The following is a 12,533-nucleotide window of genomic DNA, read 5'->3' as shown; positions in this document are numbered from 1 at the left end:
GAATCGCATCACAGTTGCAAAAAAATGCTCCCGAATGCATCTGGACATGCAAAACGTGTTAGAGCATAGGGTAAATAGTGAAGACTTTTAAGAGTACTTTCTCTTGAATAAAATTCTATAATTTACCTCTCTCTTCCTCTTTCTTTATCCTATAAATCCAAAGAGTGTAAATTAGCTTGAGGGAGATGACAGATGGTCTCAGAGAGAAAATGTGAACAACAGTTGCTTTGTTTTTGTTTGGGCAAACAGAATGAGAGACGCTCACATCACAGCATTTGAAGGACAGGTACGGTTGCTGAAGAATGATTTACAATATTCTAATAAGCTTCTTTGGGGTTAAAAATAGATGGCTGTACATGGAATCTAAGTAGCTCTGCTCTTAAGTAAAACTGAAGAATAAGCAAAAACACCTTACCCAGCAAGTGGGTTGGACAGCATACCTCCCTAAGTTACCACTTTACCACGTTTAAAGTCACGGAAGAGAACGTGACTGTGTATGAATAACAATATATGAAATTAGTCCAATAGGATAATTCCTGTAAGTAGGTAGAAATATAAGCATAAGATAGGTACAGCTCAGTGACTGGCATGTCAAATTTGGGACTAACACACCGAACCCATTCGTATGGCAAACTGTTTATTAAGCTTCCTCTATGGGTGGCACTGGGCTAAACTTGGGGGAAAATAGGAAAACAGCCTTTGCCATTAAGGAAGTCACAGTTGAATGTGTAAGAAAGACAAGGAATGTAATGATTTACCATACACAGTTGATGTTTGAGCGACATGAGTTTGAACATGCAGGTCCACTTATATGCCTATTTTTTTGAATAGTAAGTACTACAGTACTACACTATCTATGGTTGGTTTAATCCCTGGATGCTGAACCCTGGATAAAGAGGAACCACGAATATGGAAGGCCAACTGTTAGTTGTATTCCAATTTTTGACTGCATGGAGTGGCGAGAGGGAGGGCACACATAACCCTGCCTCTCCCCACCCGCCTCAGATGTTCAAGGGTCAACTGTAACGTGGTTATGGTCAACGACAAAGGAATGGTAAGGGAACATAAAGAGACACTGAGGGCACCAATCTCAAGCATGAAGGCAAGCGCAGTAAATATTTCCAAGAGGATGTTACAGGGCAGCAAAATCTTGAGAAATGATAAACTAGAGTTGGCTAGATAGAGAAGGGATTGAATGAGAGAGAATATGATTAGCAAAAGGAGTTTGAGCACAAAGGGATGAGGGCAAGAAAGGGTAAGCTAGGAGGTACACAAAAGGACAGGAGGCAGGCAACAGACTGTAGAAGATTTTTACCTCTATTCTAAAGAGTTTGGATTCTTACGGAGAGCTGCTAGGAGAATTTACACAAGGGAAGGATGCAACTATTACTGTTTCAGAAAATAATACCACTGACAATACCAAAAATTCAAGCAACTGGGTAGATGATGGCTTAATTCATTGAGAATGAGAATACTTCCTTGGGAATGGCAAAGCAGAAGCAAATTGATGCTGAATTCCGTTTGTGTTATGTAGAGTTTAAGTACAAAGGGGAATGTTTAACAGAATTGGAAAGATAGAGTTTGAGCTTAAGAGAGTAATAAAAATGTGAGAAAGAGAGTTGAGGTCATGAAGTACTTCATCACAGCACATATGATCTCTTGACACATTATTTCCTATCTTCCCCTACTAGAAGTAAAATCCATGAGGGCAAGAACTTTGCTTATTTATTTCTGGATTCTCAGCATCTAGAACCATGCATGAATCACAATGGGTACTCAGGGAATATTTTCTGAAAAGATTATCATTCAGAATTGTAGTTGAAGAAGATGTGTGTGGCTAAGATCACATCTTATCTGGAGTGGAAATGAACGAGGTCATAGAATGGAATTCTAAGTCAAACACTGGGTGAGCACCAACGAATTAGGAGAATTAGGAAATAAAGGTGTTAAGAGGCCAATAAAAGAGACTGTGGAAAACTGTCTTAAATGTCACAGAGCATTCAGAAGGAATTTATTAATGACTTTCTAAAGAGGTCCAGTGTGGCTCCAATGCAATAGTTCCTAAAATTGTGGAATTAAATGAGGTGAAAGTATCACTACTGTAAACAGACACGAGATGGAGAAGGGCGTGAGCAAGACTGCCCGGAAATATTGGGTCAACGAAGAATTCCATGTCTACCTATTTACATTTTGATTGGGAGCTGTTTAGTTATAGTTAAGGGCTTAGTAGTGAAGTAGTGATTGAAGATAGGCAGAGTGGCCACTAGAGGAAGACGATCCACAGAGGGTTTAAAAACAGGTCTGTCTTGTTGCTGGCTGTTTCCTGGGTTCCCTGCAAGCACTAGCTACATAGAAAACTCTCTATTAATCCTCATCAATTGAGTGAATATACTATTGAGTGAGGTAAGTGAATATACAAGAGTCGGATCAGGAAGTAGGCAGAACAGTAGCTTTTGGATAGGAAGGGGGCTCATCTGTCTGTCTTACTTCTTCCAGGTGATCATGGCTTGACTCCTACATACATTTGTTCCTTTTTTTCTGGATATTAAGGGGCTGATCGCTTTTTGAGACTTCATCTCCCCTCCTTCTCCTAAACTCATACTTTTGATTCTTTCTTCACACAAAATCATCTGTTTCCACTTTCCTTCTCCTCCAGCTTAATTTCTTCAGTTCCACCTGGCTCCACCAGGCTTTGCATCACCCATTTTAAGTACATGTGAACATGTAAGGAACACGTCTTCCTCACCTCGAGGAAGACAAACTCACCCACCCTCTTGTGGCTTCCCTATCCCACTTCTGAACACTGAATTTATTACCTGAGATTCCTAGGCAAGCTTTCTCATTGTTTTGCAATCAAATCCCTCCCTGTCTCTTGTAAACGCACATGAAACCCTCACCCTCCTTTATGAAGTTATCAGAGACTCCTCACAAAACACCCACTCAATGGTATAACTCATCTGCTGTTTTTATGAGTGGATTAACTTCAAATTGTTTTTCCATGGAGACACACAGGACTGTGACATTTACTAGCAGACATACTAGCAAGGGTACACCTGAGAATGCTGATCGTTTTCTTGAACACATGCAGTAACTTCTCCCTTTTTCTCCCACTCATAATGGGTGTGAATAAGAACTATGCTATGGAGATAACGCTAAATTATCTCTAACTAAATACTTTCACAAGCTTCAACATAACTATTAGTAACAAATACTTGTGAAAAACCACACCAACATTCCAGACTCTGTGAGTAGGTGAGAGCACAGTTAAGGCAGAGTGAAGTATTTTAAAGGGTAGACAACTTTACTCTGTATGGCTACAGATTATACCCTAAATCCTGCCCAACCATCTTATCTATTTGAATTTCTAGCAATGAGACAATTTAGAATAAATTCATCACTAATCTCATAAGCAATTCAAAGCTTATGCCTTGTTCTTGACTGAAGTACAGTGTGGATAATGTTGACTTATATTACAGAAGTTATATTGGTTATCTGTTATTGCATAATAAATTACCCTAAGACATAGACATTTAAATCAACTTTTTCAACTGTCTTGCTCGGTTTCTGTGTATCAGAAGGAATCCAGGAACAGCTCAGGGTTTTAGTTAAAATGAGGTTTTAGCTAAGCTGTCAGCTGGGACCATGGTCATCTAAAGGGTTGACACAGGCTGAAGATGTGCTTCTAAGTGGCTCACTCCCAGGCCTGGTGAGTTGGTGCTTGTTAGTAGTAAGAGGCCTCAGTTCCTCATGGCGTGGACCTCCCCTATAAGACAGCTGGAGTTCCTGGAGTGAGTGGTCCATGGGAGAAAGGCAGAAGCCTCTATGTCCTTTATGTTTAGCCTGAGGTCCCATCTCATCATTTCTGCAATATCTTATTAGTTACCCAGATTGGCCTTATTCACTGTGGAAGAGGGTTCCACAAAGGCATCAATACCAGGAACTGAAAATTGTTGGGAGTCCTCTTGACTGTCATGGAAGAGGTATCCCTGCGTTTCATTTATCTGTTTTTCCTACTAGGATTTCCCTTATAATAAAGATGCCTTGTTTACCTCAAACTCTTTTCACTCTCATAATTCTTACCTTACTGCATTTATAATAATTAAGCTCAATAAAGACTTATCAATAAGAAAAAATATATATATAGGTATACATATTTTTTAGATTTGCTTTTAAGTATTTCAGAGAGAGCTAAAAGTCCAGATTGGTTTTCATTTCAGCCAAGTCAGTAGGCTGTATTTACTCCAAATGCCCATGAATGATTTCAAGGGCATAATGGATTTTGCAGAGACTTTTAGTCCTCCTCCAAAAAAACTGGAAGCCCTGCTGGGATGGGGCTAGCAGATGTGCAATCCTGACAGGAGGAACTGTGTTGTATTTCTGGATTAGATGTTCATTAAGGGAAAGTGGTGTAGATGAGCTATATACTCAGGATTTACCACTAATGCCTTCCAGACCCACAGGAATCTTCTCCACTTGTTTTTCTCCACTAACGTTAAGAGACTTAACAACTGTCCTGGGAAGTCTGACATCAGTTTTGAATCTCATGATGGAGAGATTTTTGTCATTTAATTTTCTAACTGACTTGAAGCAGCAGAATGGCCTCACAAAATCTTTTTTGAACACCTGGTTACGTGAGTTCATCTGCCCTGAACACAGATATGTAGTCCAAAAGAATGGCTGCAAGCACATTGGAGCACTGTTCAGCATTACCCCCACCCCCATCCCATTGCAATGACACTGTACTGTAACAGGCCAGCAAGGACTTGGAGCCCAGGGGCAAATTATTTAATGCATCCCTGTCTCTGTTGCCTCCCTGCCTTGTAAAAACAGAAAGATGATGGCTGACATCACTCACAGAACTCTTGTGACAAATGACTAATAAAAACCCAAGCAAAGGGCTTCCCTGGTGGCACAGTGGTTGAGAGTCTGCCTGCCGATGCAGGGGACACAGATTCGTGCCCCGGTCCAGGAAGATCCCACATGCCGCTGAGCGGCTGGGCCCGTGGGCCATGGCCGCTGAGCCTGCGCTTCCAGAGCCTGTGCTCCGCAACGGAAGAGGCTACAGCAGTGAGAGGCCCGCATACTGCAAAAAAAAAAAAAAAAAAAAAAACAAAACAAAAAAAAAAACAAGCAAAAGCACTCTATAAATACAAAACGGTATTATATGAAGCATGCTGTGACATGATGAGACGATCTAAGGGACCTAAATGCTTTCAGGATATTTAGTAGATTTTGGCAATATCCTAAATGTCATTAAGACCTGAGTAACCATGTCTTCAAGAAACACGTCCTGTGATTGACTCAGGTGCAAGACTCTTCCAGCTTATCAGGAACTACCTTGACACTTTTCTGTGGCAGGATGAACATCGTTTGATTGGGTTGGGTTACATGCCGCCAATGCCAATGAAACATGGTGAGTCAGGTAATCAAAAGAAAAAATCCAGACCAATGTAGTCACAGTGATAGACTTTGGTTCTGATATCATTTTACTCTGCCCACATGACCCCTTCTGAATTCTGTTTTGTGAATAATGACACTTTGGATTTGCCTAGTAGAGAAGACTACCGGCTCTCAACCAGAATGTTTTCTAAACTCTTCTGTATACAAGGTAACTCTTGGGTGACTTGGTCATGCACATTTATCCCCCATAAACAAGGGCAGATTTATTGAGTGAAGATATCAAAACAATTTCTACTGAGCAAGCAGAATGGAAGTGGGAGTCTATAATCATATTTGATTTTGTAACACCTTAACCTTTTCTTATAAATATACTTTTTGACAACACATTTTTACTAAATTGAAATTTATTTCATTCTGAAGGGTTGGAAGAGGATTAGGAAGATGGGATAGAATTGTGTTAAATCTACAATAAAAGGAAATTGTTTGAAAAGAAGCCCAGTTACATGGAAGGACATCAAAATTGGAATCCCTGTTTTGTCAGCTATTAACTGTACAAAATGGACAAGTCGTTTATCATTCTAATTCCATCAATAAGAAAAATTAGACATAAATATTAACACCTACCTGTGTACAAGGATTGAGTGAGATAAATCTCGGTCTCTGTTCTGAGCATTTTGAGGTCAGCAGTGGATTACGGCTGTTTAAAAAAATTACGTGGGCCTATCTAAATGTATGATTAAAATTTCTCAGAGGTTTATTGTGTGGTATTTACAGTAAGATAAGAATGTATTCTAAATTGATCCTTGATCACATTTTCATTCTTTTAAACTTGTTCTACCTCATTTTCTCTGTGATAATAACTATAATTATATCCATTCCTCATTATAAAGCTACTCCTTTTTCTTTCTTGACATTCTGCCCTCACTGGCTAATAATGGTGAAACTACCCTTGAGATTATTTATAAAATTCAGGAGAGCACAAAGGAATGTCATATGCAGTCTGCATTGTATGCATTATTCTAGTTTTCTTACCTACAAAATAAATTTGCCAAAATTAGCATTTGTAACATAAGCTAAGTCCCTATTTCTACATGTGTTAGTTTCTGAGGCTTAAGTCAAAACTCCTAATTTTGACCAATGCTTCATCATCTGTCCTTAAAACATCCGCGAAAATTTTACCATTCTTCTCTCTTCTGTCCCCTTAACCTTTTCAGTTATTACTGGAATACATTTTTAATCCCTTTCCCTTCCTTTTGTTCTCATGCCTGGAGTCCTTCGTAGAGACTTCAGATGGAAAACATTCCACTTACAGTCTAGCTTTTCATAGTTAAAATTAAATTTTTCATCAATGGGAGAAGTGTTGGATATTATTCAGACTTTTAGGGCTTTGGAGAGTGAATTTGTAGAAAAAAATGACTTCATATTTGCTGTTAGATAAAAAACTATGTGTCTGTAATCAACAGAGATCTTCTATATGTAATTTATCTTTTTCTTATGCATTGTCTGCGAAAGATGATCTTGTGTTTCCTGACACATTTTCAAGTGAATGATCTTATAAGAATGCTCCTCTATTCTTCCATTATTTTACCAAATTGCATGTCAGTTTGGCATTTTCTCTCTTATAATCTTAACCTTTCCTTTATTTGAAGTAATTGTCTAGTTCATGTAAAACTATTTACTTTGGTTATTTTAATTACTTCAAAGGGAAAGAAATTCTAACGTAAAATGATCTTTTTCTATATCTCTTACAGACTTAAAATGTACTCCACTACTATGAATACCTTCCCCTACCTAGCTCACATCACCTCCCCACTCCTACACCATGGTCCCCTAGCTTATTGAATGTACTTATAGCATTCCTTTTCAGTCTGTATTGTAATCATGTTGTTTTTCTAATCTGCTTTCCATAGTAACCATGCATTCTTTGAGGACATGAGCTCTTATTCAACTCTATTTCCAGCACATAGCTTTGTGAGGGGCCATAATTAGTTCAATAAATATCGATGTATAGATAAATAAATATCAGCTAATTTTTACTTATATTCCAAGATAAAGTTTTATTTATTGCCATCATTATCTTTACTCAATCTAAATAACTACATAAACAAAAAAGTGGTAATATACCAGTTCATCCTTAGACTGATACCCAATACCCAAAGTTTAGAACAAGTTCCACTATATAGTTTATTTTTTTATTCAAAACATTTGTTTCTGTATTATTTAACTGTCTTCCCAAAGAAACCTATGAATTAAATGTCAATTTATCAAATTTCTATTTAGGTATCTTTAAGATACTCTTTAAATCCCAGCAACTAATCTTGGTGAAAATTAATTAAATTACATCTAAAACATTATAAAATCCTACTATTTAAAGGCACCTTAGAGTTCATCTAATACTCTTTTTTTAAAAAAAAATGCTTATGAAACGTATTTAGACTGATCAATGTTTATGCAAACAAGAAAGATAGGCAGAACATTAGTTCACTTCAATCACTTCAAAGAGAAGATGTGCAAATAAACTAGAACACATTTGAGTTTTCAGAACTGAGTTCATGTTTACAAGACTGAGAAGTCTGGGCCATAATGTGATTTAGTGGTGATATATTAGTCTGTATAACAATTAAATCTCAGTAAGTCACTTACCGTACTGAAAGTTTATTTCTGGTTCACACAAATCTGATGTATTTGGCAGGGGCTTTTCTCCATTTCAGGCTTTGATACAACATGCATCTTCCAGCATGGATATAACAGTGTAAGCAAACGGTATAGGTGGCATACCAGCTACTAATCATCTTGGACCAAAATTATGTCCGTCATTTTTGGTTCTGTGTATTTGGCTAAAACTAGTCCTATGGGCCTGCCAGACCTTACCCTACCAAGTCATCTGTTCAAGTCACACCACACATTAAATTCATTATCTTCCTGTGTACATAACAGACTGACCTCTCTCCAAGAAACCGACACAAATACCATCCACTCTCTGCATCCAGTTCAAAGAGCAGGGTCACTAATTGTGCCCAGTAAGGAGAAAGAGACCAGAAATGAGAACTCACGGGTAGTCTTTACTATAGATTGTTTTGATCAAGTATGCTACATTGAATGCCTTTCATGATCAAACACTATACTAGGTGGCGAATCAAAATTTTATAAATGGCAATTCAATTATCTGTAGAGACTAAGAACGAACAAACAAACAAAACCAACCACGGCATTGCTTTTTAAATCAGTTCTCATAAGAAACATCAGTTTGTTGCTTTGTACCCTTAGAAGGACTAGATATAGTCAATCAAGGTTTAATATCCGTTGAGTTAGGACCTCTGGCTTGCTTAACTGCTTTATTTTTTAATTTTTTTCAATAAAAAAAAATAGGTGTGCATTTTTATGAATGAGAAAAGAGTGAGGTCATTTCACGAGCCATGAAATGATCCCTGCATCTCCCTTTCAAGTGCTGCTGTCCAAAATATGAGAATGAAAGAAGCACAATTAAAATTCATACCTTTTTATGAAAACTTTTAAATAATAAAATTATACAAAGTAGCCTAAAGATAATTTGCTATATGGTTTTTGCTTCCCTTCTCTTTCCATTGGATCCTCAGAATATCTGTATAAAAACCACAGGCTGCAAAATGTAGCAAATGATGGCCCTCCAGCAGTGAAGGTTTTAAGGTTTATCTTCTCTGAGCTCTTTGAGGCTAAGTAAACATGGTTAGCAATGGAACATTTCTAAGCTTACATTTGACTAAGACCTAGGCTTAAACCAATTAGCAAAATCATCTACACAACAGTAGGATCAGAAAAAATGATTATAGGGCCATTTGACACCTCTTTAGGAAAACAACAGTTATTAGCCCAAATCCATCACTTAGAATTTTTCTAAGGATAACATGTAACACCAAATAGCTCAATCAGAATTTTCAGTCTAATTGTTTCTTATTTAAGGGATAAACTATATTTTTAAATGTTAAAAGGACTCCAGTATTGACTTGAAAAGCTGCTTAGTTAATTCAGGTGATTATAGTGGCCTTTTATACAACCCAAGAAAATTTTTTTGTCAGTGCCTTTTTTTACCTATACGTAAAAAGGTATAATTTACCTTTTAGTATAATTTTTAATTTTTTTGATAGCATAATTGGGAAAAATATATAGGGCTTAATTTCCAATAGCACAAAGTTCTAAGGACTTTGAAAATGAAAATAAATTAATTTAGTAATTTATGCTTTGTCTCATTCTACAAAAAAATCAAATAAAATAGAATGGAGGGAGCTTATGACAGAAACATTCTGAAGAAATATTCAGAACCAAAAAAAATGAGAAAATGAGGATAAAAGTAAAATATAATATACCCAGGGATTATGTTAGTGAACCATCACAGCCTCACATTTGGGTCTGTGCTTTGCAGCAGCCAACAAAAAGAGAAAAACACATACAGTTAGTGCATATAAGTAAATTATTTAATTCAAAATGAAAGAAAGAAAGGAAGAAACAAGAAAGAAAATCAGTCTTCTCAGTCCTAAAGTATTTTCTGGAACTGACAACTGGAAGAAATTTCTCCTTTGGATGTATGTACATGCAGGAGGATTGGATTAAGTCTTTTGAATACACAGACGTAGAAAATGGACTTACAGATACAGTGGTGGAAGGGGAAGCTGGGACGAAGTGAGATAGTGGCATTGACACTACCAAATGTAAAACAGATAGCTAGTGGGAAGCAGCAGCATAGCACAGGGAGATCAGCTCGGTGCTTTGTGACCATCTAGTGGGGTGGGATAGGGAGGGTGGGAGGGAGACGCAAGAGGGAAGGGATATGGGGATATATGTATATGTATAGCTGATGCACTTTGTTGTACAGCAGAACCTAACACAACATTGTAAAGCAATTATACTCCAATAAAGATATTTAAAAAAAAAGTCTTTTGAAACTTCTTGGTAATACATGTGATGTTAAGTTTCCCATGACTTTTCCTTTTAATGTTTCATGATTATAGTTATAATGTCTTATAACGTCCCATAATCCATTTATTTAACAATCATTGATTGCCTATATAATTAGTGCTCAGTATTAAGGGAGAAATGGTGAACGACACACTGTCCCTGCCCTCGTGGTGCTCACAGCCTAGCAGAGACGTGGAAATATAGGCAATTAAATCCTATAATGGGAGAAGCCAATCAAAGAGGAAACAGGAAGAGAGTGGTGATGGGAAGTATCTTCTAAGCCTCTGGGCAAAACCTGCAAAGGTCCTGACGGGAGAAAGTCATGGCCATGCCAGCAACTGCAAGTCTGCACAGGGGGCATGGAGAATAGATAGAGATAAGACTACAGACATGAGCAGGTAATTATGAAAGACCTTGTAAACTGTGTTCAGTAATCTGGCCTTAGTCATGAGAACAGTGAGCCAAAGTGAAATTTAATCAAAGTGATTCTGTCATTTACAAAAAAGAAAAATGAAAAACCAACCAAACAACAAAACATCACTACAACAACACTGAACTCCAATCACGCCATTATGATGACTTTTAATTAAAAAAATGCTTATAAAGTGTCAGGGGGACAGAGGAATTTAACGCACGTTCCATGTGACAGTGTGTCCTTTTATCAGCCTTAACTGAGCAGTTGGTTCCTACTCCAGGAGAGACTGGATTGCAAGGGACACAGCCAGTTCCCTTGCAGTCCTGAGTCCCTTACAAGAGATAACACAGTCTACCATCCTAGCAAAGGTCACATGTCTGGCGTGGCTGCTTATGTCAGCAAGACCTGTAAAAATGCCCCATGGGCCAAGAGCATCTGTTTGTCTTCATGACTTGTGGTAATGTCAGATGCTTCATATTCCCTGCCTTCCCGTGAAGGAAGACAGTTCTCTGCTATTAAAATTAAAGCAACAGCTTTACAAATCTTCTGCAAGTTCTTTGTCATAGGTACGTTCTCAATGAACCGAGGAGAGAGCTGTGCTTTCCTTAGAAGACGTGGACTTAGAAACTTCTCTGTGTGTCAGGAGAAAGGAAGAATACATGTCTTCTGAATGCAAGCCCTCACTTTTTCCAACAAGACACCCAGGTCTCCTCGACATGGCAACCCCATCCCTGCCTAGACACATCCACCCATGAGAGAAAATTCTCTCTCAGAGAGCTGGAATTTAATTTCTTTACCCTACCCAAGAAAAATTAAAATACTTAAGTAATAACATTCAATAACACTGTCTGCCATCTGACACTACACAGAAACAGGGCAAGTATGCTTCGCCTTGGGTGGCTGATGAGGCCACTTCCAGTTTCAGGCATTATCTAACAATATCCTTGCCTGTATCTAAGTGCATTGTTATAATTGTTAATCATAAAGAAAATGGGGTGTATGTATGGGGGAAATAGTTTTAATTATTTAATATGATGGTATAACAACACAGCCTTGCTGTTCCCATTCCTGCAAATTCACATCAAGCAACAAACATGCTGTACATCCATAGCTTGGTACCTCTCTGCATGGCCTCTAATTTAAAGTCTGGAAAACCATACAATTATCACTTCAAGTGAAGAGGGCTTCAGAGTGTAACTGCTATCAAGGATGTGCTAAAATGAAAGTAAAAACATACTGAGGGACCAGAGAGAGGACTGTGAAGCGTCGGGCAATGGAACTACATCACGAATTTCAACGCTTAAGTCATTCACTAATGATCTATTTTGGTTGGTAGCTTTCTTTTCTTTTATAGACACTGTTTCAGAAAAGTCTTAATTTATTTTTTGGCTGATAGCGTGTGGGGAAGTAGCCATCTTTAATAAGGTGGTTGTGTGTGCTAAAGAGAACAGGAAATAGTGTAGAAGCACTTAACTTTGAAACCAGTAAGCATGGTTCAAACTCTACTGCAATCCTCTCGATGACCTCGTAAGTCACAAAGCTTGAGAATATCTCTCCAGGACAGTGGATTTCCAAATACAGTCTGTCCCACAGATATGTGGCGTTAAGCTATTTTGCTCACGCAAAACAACTGCAAATAACAAAGCTGTGCATGTTCATCTTAGAAAAGGCAAACTCAGAAGATGTCTTTGTTGTCCTCCACTACTGCCAGGTATCTCCAAAAGAAATTAGGATTTGATTTGTTGATCTTCATTGCTCCAGTGGGCAAACTATCTCCAAGAGGTAA

The 12,533-nt window shown here is 37.9% G+C and overlaps 1 long non-coding RNA gene across 1 annotated transcript in view; it reads right to left on the bottom strand.

The window, feature by feature from the left end:
* Nucleotides 1-12,533, bottom strand: part of LOC309967720 — a 159,255-nt gene that overhangs the window by 53,520 nt on the left and 93,202 nt on the right. The window lies entirely within an intron of this gene.

This window comes from Leucopleurus acutus, assembly GCF_964270905.1.
Source record: "Leucopleurus acutus genome assembly, chromosome: 10".
NCBI classification, from domain to species: domain Eukaryota; kingdom Metazoa; phylum Chordata; class Mammalia; order Artiodactyla; family Delphinidae; genus Leucopleurus; species Leucopleurus acutus.
The sequence above is the reverse complement of the archived record's forward strand: the minus strand, read 5'-3'. Positions and strand labels throughout refer to the sequence as shown.